The sequence below is a fragment of the Anser brachyrhynchus genome (assembly GCF_964034855.1).
Source record: "Anser brachyrhynchus genome assembly, contig: SCAFFOLD_79, whole genome shotgun sequence".
NCBI lineage: Eukaryota > Metazoa > Chordata > Aves > Anseriformes > Anatidae > Anser > Anser brachyrhynchus.
In genome coordinates this window covers 177858-196677 of record NW_027663906.1, presented here as the reverse complement: position 1 = coordinate 196677, position 18820 = coordinate 177858, and the positions used below count along the sequence as shown (strand labels likewise).

Sequence of the window (18820 nt, the reverse complement as noted above, 5' to 3'; positions counted from 1 at the left end):
GATTCGTACTCCTTCCCAGCCTACGAATAGGAGGAATATGTTGTTTGCGGTTGTTAGGAGGAGTATGGCGACTAGGAATGTCAGTAGGTAGGTGAAAAATTTTGTTACGTATGGCTCTGAGGCCATGTATCATATGGCGAATTGTAGGATTGATCATGTTACAAATAGGGCGATTGGAAGAAATGTTATTGAGTATTGGTCTATTTTTAGGCTCAGGGGGATTTTAAAGTTTATAATGAATTTTCACTCCCAGTGGCAGGTGACAGATTCTACTCCCGAGTAGATGAATGCGGTTGTAGGGGCTAGGCTAATTAGGAATGCGGTTTTAACAGCGCGGGTGGTGGCTTGTGGGGTGTTTTTAAAGTTTTTAAATAGAAATGGCAGGATGATTGGGGTTAGGAGGATTGTCAGCGTGAGTAGTGTGAGGGAGTTGATTAGTAGTGTGGGGTTCACTACTTTTACTTGGATTTGCACCAAGATGGGTGGTTCCTAAGACCAGTGGATTGCTGTTATCCTTTAAAAGTAAGGGGGCTGAGGTTTTAGGCTCAGATGTAAGAGTTAGCAGCTCTTGTTGGTTAAACCCTCCCCTCGGCAGGTAAGAAGGTTTGAACTTCTATTCTTAGAATCACAGTCTAATGTTTGGTTTAAACTATACTTGCATGAGGGGATTCCGGAGATCAGTTCGGGTTTGCGGATTAGGAGGAATATTGGGATAATGTGGAGTGTTATGAGCAGGTGTTCTCGCGTGGTTGAGTTTTGCATAGATGTGATGTGGGAGGGGATTGAGCCTCGTTGGGTCATTAGTAGTATGAATAAGGTGTAGGAGGCGGTTAGTAGGGTTGCGATTCCTGTTAGGATGATCGTGAAGGCAGATCAGTTGAATAAGGTGATTATAATGGTTAGCTCTGCTATGAGGTTTGTTGTTGGGGGTAAGGCTATGTTTGTTAGATTGGCCAGCAATCATCAGGTAGCTATGAGTGGTAGGAGAGGTTGTAGGCCTCGTGTGAGTAGTAGAATTCGGCTGTGCGTACGTTCATAGTTTGTGTTGGCTAGGCAGAATAGTATGGAGGAAGTTAGTCCATGGGAAATTATTAGGATCATTGCCCCTGAGAATGATCAGTGGGTTTGGATTATTCCTGCGGCGATAACTAGGCCTATGTGGCTAACGGATGAATAAGCGATTAGTGATTTTAGGTCTGTCTGTCGTAGGCAGATTGAGCTAGTCATTAGGGCGCCTCATAGGGCCAGGGTTAGGAAGGGGTAGTGCAGGAGGTTGGACAGTGGGCCCATAAATAGAGTGACTCGTATAATTCCGTATCCTCCTAGCTTTAGTAGTAGGGCGGCGAGGAGTATTGAGCCTGCGATGGGTGCTTCTACGTGGGCTTTTGGCAGTCAGAGGTGTAGGCCGTATAGTGGGGCTTTTACTATGAATGCTATGAGCAGTGCTAGACCTGATAGTATTCCTGTCCATGAGGTGGATAGGGTTGGGTGGGTTAGTTGTAGGGTTGGCAGGTGCAGGGTGCCAATTTTCACGTATAGGTGTATGATTGTGATTAGCAGGGGTAGAGAGCTTACTGGCGTGTAGAATAGCAGGTAGATGCCAGCGCTTAGGCATTCTGGTTGGTTCCCCCATCGGGTGATTAAGATTAGGGTGGGAATGAGGGTTGCTTCAAATGAGATGTAAAATAGTGCTAGTTCTGTGGTGGAAAAGGCTAGTAGGATGAATGGCTGGACTGCGACTAAGGTTGAGATAAAGATTCGTTTGCGTTGTAGGGGTTCTTGTTGCAGGTGGTTTTGGCTTGCTATGATTATGAGTGGGAGTAGTCAGCAGGATAGTACTAGGAGGGGGGATGAGATTTGGTCAATTCCTGCTCAGTTGGATAAAAATTTGTAGGGGTAGTAGGTTGGGATTAATCACTGTAGGCTTAGGGCAGCGATTAGGAGGCTGTATAAGGTGGTGTTAGTCCATAGAAATTTTGGTGGAGACAGCAGGGCTGTTGGAAGAAGTATGATTGTGGGTAGGATGATTTTTAGCATTGCAGGAGGTTTAGGTTGTGTAGATGGTCGGAGCCATGTGTGCGGGTGGAGGCTACTAGGATGGCCAGGCCTGTGCCCGCCTCACACGCTGAGAAGGTTAGCATGAGAATTGGTACCATGGTGAATGAGGAGACTTGGTTTTCGATGGATCATATTGATAGGCCTACGAATATCGATAATATTATGCTTTCAAGGCATAGTAGGGCGGATACTAGGTGGGTTCGGTGGAAGGCTAGTCCTAGTCCGCTGAAAATGAAGGCTGAGTAGAAGCTTAAATGTAGGGGCGACATAAGAAAGTTACAGGGTTGGCTGTAATCTGCTGGGTCGAAACCAGCTATCTTTTTGGTTAGACTAACTTTCTGTTATTCTGCTCATTCTAGGCCCCCTTGAATTCACTCGTAGGCCAGTCCGAGTGTTAGGAGAAGGAGGATCACTACAGTTCAGGTGAGGGTCATTAGGGGGGATTGGAGTTGGACGGCTCATGGCAGGGGGAGTAGGAGGGCGATTTCTAGGTCGAATAGGACGAACAGGATGGCTACTGAGGAAGAATCGGACTGAGAATGGTAATCGAGCAGATCCAAGTGGGTCGAATCCACATTCGTACGGTGAGAGTTTCTCTGAGTCGGGGTTTATTTGGGCGAGTCAGAAGTTTAATGCGGTTAGGGCGGCGCTTAGGATTGATGATAGGGCGAATATGAACATGAGTGCGTTCATTGCTCTCCTCTGGGTTTATACCAGATTCTAGAGATTGGAAGTCAATTGTAATTAATATACTAGAAGAGCAAGATCCTCATCAGCAGATGGTTATGTAGAGGAATAGTCAGATGACGTCTACGAAGTGTCAGTATCAGGCTGCTGCCTCGAATCCGAAGTGGTGGTCTGATGTAAAGTGGAACTTGATCAGTCGGAAGAGGCAGACGGTCAGGAAGGAGGATCCGATGATTACGTGGAGTCCGTGGAATCCAGTGGCAACGAAGAAGGTAGATCCGTAGACGCTATCGGCGATTGAGAATGGGGCTTCGTGGTATTCTATTGCTTGTAGGGCTGTGAAGTAGAATCCCAGGAGGATCGTTAGGGTTAGGGCGTGGATGGCGTGTTTTCGGTTTCCTTCTGTGATGCTGTGATGGGCTCACGTTACGGTAACGCCTGAGGCTAGTAGGATGGCTGTGTTTAGTAGGGGGACTTCTATCGGGTTGAGTGGTTTAATTCCTGTTGGGGGTCATTGGCCTCCTAGTTCTGGGGTTGGGGCCAGGCTCGAGTGGAAGAACGCTCAGAAGAACCCTAAGAAGAAGAATGCTTCGGATGTGATGAAAAGGATTATGCCGTATCGTAGGCCTTTTTGGACTGTGGGAGTGTGATGGCCTTGGAAGGTGCTTTCTCGTACAATGTCTCGTCATCATTGGAGTATTACTAGGAGTATTGAGATGAGGCCTAGGGTTAGTAGTATGGATGAGTTGTAGTGGAATCACATGGTTAATCCTGAGGTTGTGAGTAGGGCGGCGGCTGCCCCGAAGATTGGTCAAGGGCTTGGGTCAACTATGTGGTATGAGTGTACTTGGTGTGCCATTAGATGTTTTCTTGTAAGTATAGGCTTAGAAGGAGCACGAAGACGTAGGCCTGGATTATGGCTACTGCTACTTCTAGGATGGTTAGGAGTAGTAGGATGATTATTGTTAGGATGGATACTGCAGGAAGGGTGGGTATTAATGCAATGGAGGCTGTAGAGATGAGTTGGATGAGTAAGTGTCCTGCTGTAAGGTTGGCTGTAAGGCGGACTCCGAGGGCTAGGGGGCGGATTAGTAGGCTGGTTGTTTCGATCAGGATTAGTGCGGGGATTAGGGGTGTAGGGGTACCTTCGGGTAATAGGTGGGCTAAAGAGGCTGATGGTTGGTTTCGTAGGCCTGTTAGTAGTGTGGCGAGCCATAGTGGGAAGGCTAGGGCTATGTTCATAGATAGTTGGGTGGTTGGGGTGAATGTATATGGAAGGAGGCCTAGAAGGTTGATTGTAAGAAGTATGATTATTAGGGATGTAAATATTATGGCTCATTTGTGGCCATTTTTGTTGAGTGGGACTATTAGTTGTTTTGTGATTAGGTGAAGGAGTCATGTTTGGATAGTAGAAAGGCGGTTGTTGATTCATCGGTTGTTTGGGGACGGGAATAGTAGGGCTGGGAAGAGTAGGGATAGTAGGATTAAGGGGATGCCGAATAGATTGGGGCTGGAAAATTGGTCAAAGAAGCTTAGGTTCATGGTCAGGATCATGGTGTGGGTTTGGTAGTGAGGGAGGTCTTATTTGATGGGGGGTTGGTTGTGGTGAAGGCTAGTAGTTTTGGTTGGATGAGGAGTGCTAGGGTTAATCAGGTTATAATTATGATTGAAAATCATGGTGTGGGGTTAAGCTGTGGCATATCATTAAGGAGGGGGAAGTCCCTCTTTGGCTAGCTTAAAAGGCTAGTGCTGTTGCATAGCTTCTTAATGATTAGGATGATGATAGAAGGGACGATCAGGCCTCGAAATGTGGGAGTGGGGTTGATTCTACTACAATGGGTATGTAGCTGTGATTAGCCCCGCAAATTTCTGAGCATTGTCCGTAAAAAATCCCAGGCCGGGTGGTAATGAATGAAGTTTGGTTTAGTTGGCCTGGGATTGCGTCTGTTTTAACTCCGAGCGTTGGGACTGCTCAGGAGTGGAGTACGTCTCCTGCAGTAATGATTACGCGGATGGGGGATTCTATTGGGATAACTACGCGGTGGTCAACTTCTAGCAGTTGGAAGTGGCCGTTGGGTAAGTCTGGGGTGGGCACTATGTAGGAGTCGAAGGATAGGTCTTTGAAGTCTGTGTATTCGTAGCTTCAGTATCATTGGTGGCCGATGGCTTTTAGGGTGAGGTCTGGTTCGTCGATTTCGTCCATTATGTAGAGGATTTGTAGGGATGGGAGGGCGAGGAGTACCAGGACGATAGCAGGTAGGATTGTCCAGATCAGCTCTACTTCTTGGGCGTCTACAGCATTGGACGAGAGTTTTTCTGTTAGTATGTGGGCTAAAAGGTAGAGAACTAGGCTGCAGATAGCTAGGGCAACGATTAGGGCGTGGTCGTGGAATTCAACGAGTTCTTCTATGATGGGTGATGAGGCGTCTTGGAATCCTAGTTGGGAGTGGTTGGCCACATGAGATGTACAGGATTTTTACCTGTGATTTAGTCTTGACAAGGCTATGTAATTGGTTTACTAACGTCTCATAAGAAAGAAGCATGAGCGGTTAACCTCCTGGGAGACCCAGAAAACTTCACCCCAGCAAACCCGCTAGTAACCCCACCACACATCAAGCCAGAATGATACTTCCTATTCGCCTACGCCATCCTACGTTCAATCCCAAATAAACTAGGAGGCGTATTAGCACTGGCCGCCTCCGTACTGATCCTATTCCTAATCCCATTCCTGCACAAATCAAAACAACGAGCAATAACATTCCGACCACTCTCCCAGCTCCTATTCTGAGTACTAGTCGCCGACCTCCTCGTCCTAACATGAGTAGGAAGCCAACCCGTCGAACACCCATTCATCATCATCGGCCAACTCGCTTCAATCGCCTACTTCACTATCCTCCTATTTCTCCTCCCCGCCGCAAGCGCCCTAGAAAACAAAATACTCAACTGCTAAATACTCTAATAGTTTATAAAAACATTGGTCTTGTAAACCAAAGATTGAAGACTTACCACTTCTTAGAGTACCCCAAACTCAGAAAAAAAGGACTCAAACCTTTATCTCCAGCTCCCAAAGCTGGCATTTTCAATAAACTATTCTCTGACCCTAACCCCTAAACCGCCCGAATAGCACCCCGCGACAACCCCCGCACAAGCTCCAATACAACAAACAAAGTCAACAACAGCCCCCAACCCGCCACTAAAAACATCCCTGCCCCATGTGAATAAAACATGGAAACTCCACTAAAATCCGACCGAACAACAAACACCCCAACATTATTCACAGTAGAAACCCCGAACTTCCAAGCCCCCATAAACCCCCCAAACACCAACCCCCCAAAAACAATTGCCACAAACGCTACTGCACATCCAATCACCCGTCAATCCCCCCAAGCCCCAGGGAAAGGCTCCGCTGCTAAAGCTACTGAATAAACAAACACCACCAGCATACCCCCCAAATACACCATAAACAGCACTAAAGCCACGAACGAAACCCCAAGGCCCAGCAACCACCCGCACCCCGCCACAGACGCTAACACCAAACCAACAACCCCATAATACGGCGAAGGATTCGACGCCACACCCAAAACACCCACCGCAAAGCAAATCCCTAAAAAAAACATAAAATAAGTCATTATTCCTGCCCGGACACTACCCGAGGCCTGCGGCTCGAAAAGCCGCCATTGTTCTCAACTACAGGAACTAACCGCAAGCCCCCAATAATTCTACCCCATCTATGCCATTATGCTTAACCCCCCCCCCCCTCCCCCCCCGAGGCGGGGGTATTTGGTTATGCATATTCGTGCATAAATTTATATACCCCATATACATACATACTATAGTACCAGTAATATACATTATATACGGACTATCTTATAAGCAGGTGCTAAACCCATACATGTACACGGCCATTAAACCCTTAAACACACTCCTACCAAACCACCCGGCATGAATGTTCTAGGACCATACCGCACAACACCCAATACAACTCCACTCAAGCGCATAACAAGACCCCATTTTAATGAATGCTCACAGGACATGCTCCAACAACAACTCTCCACCACATATCTCATGCAGTTCGTATCAGACGGATTTATTAATCGTACTCCTCACGTGAAATCAGCAACCCGTTGCACATAATGTCCGGTATGACTAGCTTCAGGCCCATACGTTCCCCCTAAACCCCTCGCCCTCCTCACATTTTTGCGCCTCTGGTTCCTCGGTCAGGGCCATCCATTGGGTTCACTCACCCCTCCTTGCCCTTCAAAGTGGCATCTGTGAGTACTTTCACCTTCTCAATGCGTAATCGCGGCATGTTCCAGCTTTTTGGCGCCTCTGGTTCCTCTTATTTTTTCCGGGGTTACCTCACAGGTGGCTATTCCCAGTGATCTCGGGGGTCCCACAATCTAAGCCTGGACACACCTGCCTCACGGCCTATCCTATATTTCAAGGGTCCCTCGATGAGACGGTTGGCGTATATGGGGAATCATCCTGACACTGATGCACTTTGACCACATTCAGTTAATGTTACCTCCACCCTCCGGGTTAAATGGGGCTATTGGATGAATGCTCGTTGGACATAGCACAAAACAACAAATCATTAAGCGCAACCCCTGCGCTTCACAAACTAAACCAGTAAACTTTCGCTAACCACCATGTAGCATAAACCTTCATCGCCCAATCCCAGCAAACTACCTCTAAAACTCCATTAATCATCCCTTCCATGACATCATCGGAACGATGTACATATACACACAAACACATACAAAATTCAGTAGAGTGAACTACATACCCCGAAAATGATGGTTTAACCCCCTCCTCTACTAATGAACCCTTACGCGACCCCAATCATAACCTTCAGCCTCATCTTGGGCACCACAATCACAATTTCCAGCAACCACTGAGTTCTGGCCTGGACAGGACTGGAGATCAACGCACTAGCCATCATTCCCCTAATTGCCAAATCCCACCACCCACGAGCAGTAGAAGCCGCAACGAAATACTTCCTAACCCAAGCAGCTGCTTCCGCCCTGGTCCTATTCTCTAGCATAACCAATGCCTGAGTCACCGGCCAATGAGACATCACACAAATAAACCACCCAACCTCCTGTCTACTACTGACAGCAGCAATCGCTATTAAACTGGGCCTAGTGCCATTTCACTTCTGATTCCCAGAAGTACTACAAGGATCGCCACTAATAACAGCCCTGCTACTCTCGACCCTCATAAAATTCCCCCCACTAACCCTGCTCCTACTAACATCCAAATCCCTCGACCCAGCTCTACTCACCGCCATGGCCCTAGCCTCAACAGCACTAGGAGGCTGAATAGGACTGAACCAAACACAAACACGCAAAATCCTAGCCTTCTCGTCCATCTCCCACTTAGGCTGAATCGCCATCATCCTAGTTTACAGCCCCAAATTGGCCTTACTTACCTTCTACCTATACACAATCATAACATCAGCCGTATTCCTAGCCCTTAACAAAATCAAAGCCCTTAACCTATCCATGATCACAACCTCATGAACAAAAACCCCAGTGCTAAACGCCACCCTAATACTAGTACTTTTATCCCTAGCAGGCCTCCCCCCATTAACAGGCTTTATACCAAAGTGACTTATCATCCAAGAACTAACTAAACAGGAAATAACACCAGCAGCCATGGCAATTGCCATGCTATCACTGCTCAGCCTCTTCTTCTACCTACGCCTCGCATACCACTCAACAATTACCCTTCCCCCCAACTCCTCTAACCACATAAAACAATGATACACTAGCAAAGCCCCAAGCACACCTACTGCGGTCCTTGCCTCACTATCAATCCTCTTACTTCCCCTGTCCCCAATAATACATGCCATTGTCTAGAAACTTAGGATAACACCCCAAACCGAAGGCCTTCAAAGCCTTAAATAAGAGTTAAACCCTCTTAGTTTCTGCACATTAAGACTTACAGAATATTAACCTGTATCTTCTGAATGCAAGTCAGACGCTTTAATTAAGCTAAAGCCTCCCTAGACAGATGGGCTTCGATCCCACAAAACTCTAGTTAACAGCTAAATGCCTAAACCAATTGGCTTCTGCCTACAAAGACCCTGACGCACCCTAGTGCGCATCGATGAGCTTGCAACTCAACATGAATTTCACTACAGAGCCGATAAGAAGAGGAATTAAACCTCTGTAAAAAGGACTACAGCCTAACGCTTCAACACTCAGCCATCTTACCCGTCACCTTCATCAACCGATGACTATTTTCCACTAACCATAAGGATATTGGCACCCTGTACCTCATCTTCGGGGCATGAGCAGGAATAGTCGGCACCGCACTCAGCCTATTAATCCGCGCAGAACTAGGACAACCAGGAACTCTCCTAGGCGACGACCAAATTTACAATGTAATCGTTACCGCTCACGCCTTTGTAATAAGCTTCTTTATAGTCATACCCATCATGATCGGAGGATTCGGCAACTGATTAGTCCCCCTCATAATCGGTGCCCCCGACATAGCATTCCCGCGAATAAACAACATAAGCTTTTGACTCCTCCCCCCATCATTCCTCCTCCTACTAGCCTCATCCACTGTAGAAGCTGGCGCCGGCACAGGCTGAACTGTCTACCCTCCCCTAGCAGGTAACCTTGCCCACGCCGGAGCTTCAGTAGACCTGGCTATCTTCTCACTCCACTTAGCCGGTATCTCCTCCATCCTTGGGGCCATCAACTTTATCACCACAGCCATCAACATAAAACCCCCCGCACTCTCACAATACCAAACCCCACTATTTGTCTGATCCGTACTAATTACCGCCATCCTACTCCTTCTATCACTCCCCGTACTCGCCGCCGGTATTACAATATTACTAACTGATCGAAACCTAAACACCACATTCTTCGACCCCGCTGGAGGAGGAGACCCAATCCTGTATCAACACCTATTCTGATTCTTCGGACACCCAGAAGTCTATATTCTGATCCTACCGGGGTTCGGAATCATCTCACACGTAGTCACGTACTACTCAGGCAAAAAGGAGCCCTTCGGCTACATGGGAATAGTCTGAGCCATACTATCCATCGGCTTCCTAGGATTCATCGTCTGAGCTCACCACATGTTTACAGTAGGAATAGACGTTGATACCCGAGCCTACTTTACATCAGCCACTATAATCATTGCCATCCCTACCGGAATCAAAGTATTTAGCTGACTAGCCACCCTGCACGGAGGAACAATCAAATGAGACCCCCCCCCAATACTATGAGCTCTAGGATTTATCTTCCTATTTACCATCGGAGGATTAACAGGAATCGTTCTTGCAAACTCTTCCCTAGACATCGCCCTGCACGACACGTACTACGTAGTTGCCCACTTCCACTACGTCCTATCCATAGGCGCCGTCTTTGCCATTCTAGCAGGATTTACTCACTGATTCCCACTACTCACTGGGTTTACCCTACACCAAACATGAGCAAAAGCCCACTTCGGGGTAATATTTACAGGAGTAAACCTAACGTTCTTCCCCCAGCACTTCCTAGGCCTAGCAGGAATACCCCGACGATACTCGGACTATCCCGACGCCTACACACTATGAAACACCATTTCCTCCTAGTCCTAGGACTTAGAGAAACTCCAGTACTAAAAATAGTAAACACAAGCAATAATTTCATATACTTCACTCTCACTCACCACTCAACTATCAGCTAACCACACCCCCGTCCACATAGCTTAACACAAAGCATGGCACTGAAGTTGCCAAGATGGCATAAAACATGCCTGCGGACAAAAGACTTAGTCCTAACCTTACGGTTGGTTTTTGCTAAATATATACATGCAAGTATCCGCGCCCCAGTGTAAACGCCCTCGACCACCTACCCCCATACAGGCCTTGAGGAGCGGGTATCAGGCACACCCAAGTAGTAGCCCAAGACGCCTCGCTAAGCCACGCCCCCACGGGTATTCAGCAGTAATTAACATTAAGCAATGAGTGCAAACTTGACTTAGTTATAGCAACAGCCTAACTTCAAGGGTTGGTAAATCTTGTGCCAGCCACCGCGGTCATACAAGAAACCCAAATCAACCGTCCTATTGACACGGCGTAAAGAGTGGTAAAATGCCTATCCTAGCTAACTAAGATCAAAATGCAACTGAGCTGTCATAAGCCCAAGATGCACCTAAACACACCATTAAGATGATCTTAGGAACTAACGACTGATTTAAACCCACGAAAGCCAGGGCCCAAACTGGGATTAGATACCCCACTATGCCTGGCCCTAAATCTTGATACTTACTTTACCGAAGTATCCGCCAGAGAACTACGAGCACAAACGCTTAAAACTCTAAGGACTTGGCGGTGCCCCAAACCCACCTAGAGGAGCCTGTTCTACAATCGATAATCCCCGATTAACCCAACCACCCCTTGCCAACACAGCCTACATACCGCCGTCGCCAGCCCACCTCGAATGAGAGCACAACAGTGGACACAATAGCACCCCGCTAATAAGACAGGTCAAGGTATAGCCTATGGAGTGGAAGAAATGGGCTACATTCCCCATTCATAGGGCACACGGAAAGAAGCGTGAAACCACTTCTGGAAGGCGGATTTAGCAGTAAAGTGGGACAATAGAGCCTACTTTAAGCCGGCCCTGGGGCACGTACATACCGCCCGTCACCCTCCTCAAAAGCCACATCCCACATAACTAATACCATAAATACGCTGAAGATGAGGTAAGTCGTAACAAGGTAAGTGTACCGGAAGGTGTACTTAGAATATCAAGACGTAGCTATAACACCAAAGCACTCAGCTTACACCTGAAAGATATCTACTAGACCGGATCGTCTTGAAGCCCCCCCTCTAGCTCAACCACACAAATAGTACACCAAAACTAAAGAATTTACTAAACTAATTAAACTAAAGCATTTTACAGTCTTAGTATAGGCGATAGAAAAGACACTTAGACGCGATAGAGACCCCAGTACCGTAAGGGAAAGATGAAATAGCAGTGAAACAATCAAAGCGACAGACAGCAAAGATCAACCCTTGTACCTTTTGCATCATGGTTTAGCGAGAACAACCAAGCAAAGTGAACTAAAGTTTGCCCCCCCGAAACCCAAGCGAGCTACTTTCAAGCAGTTAAAGAGAGCGAACCCGTCTCTGTTGCAAAAGAGTGGGATGACTTGTCAGTAGAGGTGAAAAGCCAACCGAGCTGGGTGATAGCTGGTTACCTGTGAAACGAATCTAAGTTCCCCCTTAATCCTCCCTACCGGACATCCTGAACCCTAATGAGATGATTAAGAGCTATTTAATGGAGGGACAGCTCCATTAAAAAAGGACACAACCTCGACTAGCGGATAATTCTTACTACTGATCCTACCGTGGGCCCTAAAGCAGCCATCAAAAAAGAGTGCGTCAAAGCTCCACCACCTAAAAATACCAAAATAAGATGATTCCCTTATCACAAACAGGTCAACCTATGAATATAGGAGAATTAATGCTAAAATAAGTAACTCAGGGCCACACCCCTCTAACGGCGCAAGCTTACATAGAAACATTATTAACAGACCTAGACAGATACAAAAACCCCTACAAGACCACGTATTAACTAACCCTGTTAACCCGACTCAGGAGCGCCTATAAGAGCGATTAAAATCTGTGAAAGGAACTCGGCAAATTAATAAGGCCCGACTGTTTACCAAAAACATAGCCTTCAGCAAATTAAACAAGTATTGAAGGTGATGCCTGCCCGGTGACTTAGGTTTAACGGCCGCGGTATCCTAACCGTGCAAAGATAGCGCAATCAATTGTCCCATAAATCGAGACTTGTATGAATGGCTAAACGAGGTCTTAACTGTCTCTCACAGATAATCAGTGAAATTGATCTCCCCGTGCAAAAGCGGGGATGTGAACATAAGACGAGAAGACCCTGTGGAACTTAAAAATCAACGACCACCGCGAATCCTCAATCAACCCCACTGGGGCCACTACCATCGCAGAGCCTGGTCGATATTTTTCGGTTGGGGCGACCTTGGAGGAGAACAAATCCTCCAAAAACAAGACCATACCTCTTTACCTAGAGCTACCCCTCAAAGTGCTAACAGTGACCAGACCCAATATAATTGATTAATGGACCAAGCTACCCCAGGGATAACAGCGCAATCCCCCTCAAGAGCCCATATCGACAGGGGGGTTTACGACCTCGATGTTGGATCAGGACATCCTAATGGTGCAGCCGCTATTAAGGGTTCGTTTGTTCAACGATTAACAGTCCTACGTGATCTGAGTTCAGACCGGAGCAATCCAGGTCGGTTTCTATCTATGACACACTCTCCCCAGTACGAAAGGACCGGGAAAGTGGGGCCAATACCACAAGCACGCCCCCCCCCCCGCTCTAAGCAGTGAAACCAACTAAACCGTGAAGAGGGCCTTCCCCCACCACTTTCAATCCTAGAAAAGGACCAGCTAGAGTGGCAGAGCCCGGCAAGTGCAGAAGGCTTAAGCCCTTTCCCCAGAGGTTCAAATCCTCTCCCTAGCTTCACCCATGATTCAAATAACAACACTAAGCTGCCTCATTATATCCCTCCTATACATCATCCCAATCCTGATTGCCGTAGCCTTCCTAACCCTAGTAGAACGGAAAATCCTAAGCTACATACAATCCCGCAAAGGCCCTAACGTTGTCGGGCCTTTTGGCCTACTTCAACCATTTGCGGACGGACTGAAACTATTTACCAAAGAGCCCATCCGACCCTCTACCTCTTCCCCACTTCTATTCATTCTGATACCAATACTAGCCCTTGTCCTAGCCCTCACCACTTGAGCACCACTACCACTCCCATTTCCCCTAGCAGATCTAAACCTCGGAGTTCTCTTCCTAATAGCCATGTCAAGCCTAGCCGTCTACTCAGTCCTATGATCAGGCTGAGCCTCGAACTCAAAATACGCACTAATCGGAGCCCTACGGGCAGTAGCACAGACCATTTCATACGAAGTGACACTGGCCATAATCCTGCTATCAATAATCATACTAAGCGGAAGCTACACACTCAGCTCCTTTGCCGTCGCACAGGAGCCTCTATACTTCATTTTCTCCTCATGACCCCTAGCATTAATATGATACGTATCCACCCTAGCAGAGACAATCCGAGCTCCTTTTGACCTCACAGAGGGTGAATCTGAGCTAGTCTCAGGGTTTAACGTTGAATACGCCGCAGGACCCTTCGCCTTATTCTTCCTAGCTGAATATGCGAACATTATGCTAATAAATACACTTACAGCCATCATATTCCTAAACCCAAGCGCCCTAGGGCCACCCACAGAACTATTCCCCGTCATCCTAGCCACAAAAGTCCTCCTACTATCTTCTGGTTTCTTATGGGTCCGAGCTTCATACCCACGATTCCGATATGACCAACTAATGCACCTACTATGAAAAAACTTCCTACCCCTCACACTAGCTCTGTGCCTCTGACACATCAGCATACCTATCTGCTATGCAGGCCTACCTCCTTACATAAGGAAATGTGCCTGAACTACAAAGGGTCACTATGATAAAGTGAACATAGAGGTATAACAGCCCTCTCATTTCCTGTTGACCTTAGAAAAGTAGGAATTGAACCCACACAAGAGAAATCAAAATTCTCCATACTTCCCTTATATTATTTTCTAGTAGAGTCAGCTAATCAAGCTATCGGGCCCATACCCCGAAAATGATGGTTTAACCCCCTCCTCTACTAATGAACCCTTACGCGACCCCAATCATAACCTTCAGCCTCATCTTGGGCACCACAATCACAATTTCCAGCAACCACTGAGTTCTGGCCTGGACAGGACTGGAGATCAACGCACTAGCCATCATTCCCCTAATTGCCAAATCCCACCACCCACGAGCAGTAGAAGCCGCAACGAAATACTTCCTAACCCAAGCAGCTGCTTCCGCCCTGGTCCTATTCTCTAGCATAACCAATGCCTGAGTCACCGGCCAATGAGACATCACACAAATAAACCACCCAACCTCCTGTCTACTACTGACAGCAGCAATCGCTATTAAACTGGGCCTAGTGCCATTTCACTTCTGATTCCCAGAAGTACTACAAGGATCGCCACTAATAACAGCCCTGCTACTCTCAACCCTCATAAAATTCCCCCCACTAACCCTGCTCCTACTAACATCCAAATCCCTCGACCCAGCTCTACTCACCGCCATGGCCCTAGCCTCAACAGCACTAGGAGGCTGAATAGGACTGAACCAAACACAAACACACAAAATCCTAGCCTTCTCGTCCATCTCCCACTTAGGCTGAATCGCCATCATCCTAGTTTACAGCCCCAAATTGGCCTTACTTACCTTCTACCTATACACAATCATAACATCAGCCGTATTCCTAGCCCTTAACAAAATCAAAGCCCTTAACCTATCCATGATCACAACCTCATGAACAAAAACCCCAGTGCTAAACGCCACCCTAATACTAGTACTTTTATCCCTAGCAGGCCTCCCCCCATTAACAGGCTTTATACCAAAGTGACTTATCATCCAAGAACTAACTAAACAGGAAATAACACCAGCAGCCATGGCAATTGCCATGCTATCACTGCTCAGCCTCTTCTTCTACCTACGCCTCGCATACCACTCAACAATTACCCTTCCCCCCAACTCCTCTAACCACATAAAACAATGATACACTAGCAAAGCCCCAAGCACACCTACTGCGGTCCTTGCCTCACTATCAATCCTCTTACTTCCCCTGTCCCCAATAATACATGCCATTGTCTAGAAACTTAGGATAACACCCCAAACCGAAGGCCTTCAAAGCCTTAAATAAGAGTTAAACTCTCTTAGTTTCTGCACATTAAGACTTACAGAATATTAACCTGTATCTTCTGAATGCAAGTCAGACGCTTTAATTAAGCTAAAGCCTCCCTAGACAGATGGGCTTCGATCCCACAAAACTCTAGTTAACAGCTAAATGCCTAAACCAATTGGCTTCTGCCTACAAAGACCCTGACGCACCCTAGTGCGCATCGATGAGCTTGCAACTCAACATGAATTTCACTACAGAGCCGATAAGAAGAGGAATTAAACCTCTGTAAAAAGGACTACAGCCTAACGCTTCAACACTCAGCCATCTTACCCGTCACCTTCATCAACCGATGACTATTTTCCACTAACCATAAGGATATTGGCACCCTGTACCTCATCTTCGGGGCATGAGCAGGAATAGTCGGCACCGCACTCAGCCTATTAATCCGCGCAGAACTAGGACAACCAGGAACTCTCCTAGGCGACGACCAAATTTACAATGTAATCGTTACCGCTCACGCCTTTGTAATAAGCTTCTTTATAGTCATACCCATCATGATCGGAGGATTCGGCAACTGATTAGTCCCCCTCATAATCGGTGCCCCCGACATAGCATTCCCGCGAATAAACAACATAAGCTTTTGACTCCTCCCCCCATCATTCCTCCTCCTACTAGCCTCATCCACTGTAGAAGCTGGCGCCGGCACAGGCTGAACTGTCTACCCTCCCCTAGCAGGTAACCTTGCCCACGCCGGAGCTTCAGTAGACCTGGCTATCTTCTCACTCCACTTAGCCGGTATCTCCTCCATCCTTGGGGCCATCAACTTTATCACCACAGCCATCAACATAAAACCCCCCGCACTCTCACAATACCAAACCCCACTATTTGTCTGATCCGTACTAATTACCGCCATCCTACTCCTTCTATCACTCCCCGTACTCGCCGCCGGTATTACAATATTACTAACTGATCGAAACCTAAACACCACATTCTTCGACCCCGCTGGAGGAGGAGACCCAATCCTGTACCAACACCTATTCTGATTCTTCGGACACCCAGAAGTCTATATTCTGATCCTACCGGGGTTCGGAATCATCTCACACGTAGTCACGTACTACTCAGGCAAAAAGGAGCCCTTCGGCTACATGGGAATAGTCTGAGCCATACTATCCATCGGCTTCCTAGGATTCATCGTCTGAGCTCACCACATGTTTACAGTAGGAATAGACGTTGATACCCGAGCCTACTTTACATCAGCCACTATAATCATTGCCATCCCTACCGGAATCAAAGTATTTAGCTGACTAGCCACCCTGCACGGAGGAACAATCAAATGAGACCCCCCCAATACTATGAGCTCTAGGATTTATCTTCCTATTTACCATCGGAGGATTAACAGGAATCGTTCTTGCAAACTCTTCCCTAGACATCGCCCTGCACGACACGTACTACGTAGTTGCCCACTTCCACTACGTCCTATCCATAGGCGCCGTCTTTGCCATTCTAGCAGGATTTACTCACTGATTCCCACTACTCACTGGGTTTACCCTACACCAAACATGAGCAAAAGCCCACTTCGGGGTAATATTTACAGGAGTAAACCTAACGTTCTTCCCCCAGCACTTCCTAGGCCTAGCAGGAATACCCCGACGATACTCGGACTATCCCGACGCCTACACACTATGAAACACCATTTCCTCCATCGGCTCCCTAATCTCAATAGTAGCCGTAATCATACTAATATTCATCATCTGAGAAGCCTTTCCGGCCAAACGAAAAGTCCTACAACCAGAACTAACTACCACAAACGTTGAATGAATCCACGGCTGCCCTCCCCCATACCATACTTTCGAGGAACCGGCCTTCGTCCAAGTACAAGAAAGGAAGGAATCGAACCCTCACATGCTGGTTTCAAGCCAACTGCATTAACCGCTCATGCTTCTTTCTTATGAGACGTTAGTAAACCAATTACATAGCCTTGTCAAGACTAAATCACAGGTAAAAATCCTGTACATCTCATGTGGCCAACCACTCCCAACTAGGATTCCAAGACGCCTCATCACCCATCATAGAAGAACTCGTTGAATTCCACGACCACGCCCTAATCGTTGCTCTAGCTATCTGCAGCCTAGTTCTCTACCTTTTAGCCCACATACTAACAGAAAAACTCTCGTCCAATGCTGTAGACGCCCAAGAAGTAGAGCTGATCTGGACAATCCTACCTGCTATCGTCCTGGTACTCCTCGCCCTCCCATCCCTACAAATCCTCTACATAATGGACGAAATCGACGAACCAGACCTCACCCTAAAAGCCATCGGCCACCAATGATACTGAAGCTACGAATACACAGACTTCAAAGACCTATCCTTCGACTCCTACATAGTGCCCACCCCAGACTTACCCAACGGCCACTTCCGACTGCTAGAAGTTGACCACCGCGTAGTTATCCCAATAGAATCCCCCATCCGCGTGATCATTACTGCAGGAGACGTACTCCACTCCTGAGCAGTCCCAACGCTCGGAGTTAAAACAGACGCGATCCCAGGCCGACTAAACCAAACTTCATTCATTACCACCCGGCCTGGGATTTTTTACGGACAATGCTCAGAAATTTGCGGGGCTAATCACAGCTACATACCCATTGTAGTAGAATCAACCCCACTCCCACATTTCGAGGCCTGATCGTCCCTTCTATCATCATCCTAATCATTAAGAAGCTATGCAACAGCACTAGCCTTTTAAGCTAGCCAAAGAGGGACTTCCCCCTCCTTAATGATATGCCACAGCTTAACCCCGCACCATGATTTTCAATCATAATTATAACCTGATTAACCCTAGCACTCCTCATCCAACCAACACTACGAGCCTTCACCACAACCAACCCCCCATCAAATAAGACCTCCCTCACTACCAAACCCACACCATGATCCTGACCATGAACCTAAGCTTCTTTGACCAATTTTCCAGCCCCAATCTATTCGGCATCCCCTTAATCCTACTATCCCTACTCTTCCCAGCCCTACTATTCCCGTCCCCAAACAACCGATGAATCAACAACCGCCTTTCTACTATCCAAACATGACTCCTTCACCTAATCACAAAACAACTAATAGTCCCACTCAACAAAAATGGCCACAAATGAGCCATAATATTTACATCCCTAATAATCATACTTCTTACAATCAACCTTCTAGGCCTCCTTCCATATACATTCACCCCAACCACCCAACTATCTATGAACATAGCCCTAGCCTTCCCACTATGGCTCGCCACACTACTAACAGGCCTTCG

At 47.1% G+C, this 18820-nt stretch overlaps 2 long non-coding RNA genes across 2 annotated transcripts in view; one reads left to right on the top strand and one right to left on the bottom strand.

Annotated features, from left to right (window-relative positions):
* Positions 1-18820, bottom strand: part of LOC308186673 — a 195811-nt gene that overhangs the window by 57052 nt on the left and 119939 nt on the right. The window contains exon 2 of the long non-coding RNA XR_013944179.1: positions 5300-5521. This is a non-coding gene — a long non-coding RNA (uncharacterized lncRNA). The remainder of the gene's footprint in view (positions 1-5299; positions 5522-18820) is intronic.
* The window catches only part of LOC308186675, a 51515-nt gene continuing 36266 nt past the window's right edge, over positions 3572-18820 (top strand). The window contains exon 1 of the long non-coding RNA XR_013944184.1: positions 3572-3586. This is a non-coding gene — a long non-coding RNA (uncharacterized lncRNA). The remainder of the gene's footprint in view (positions 3587-18820) is intronic.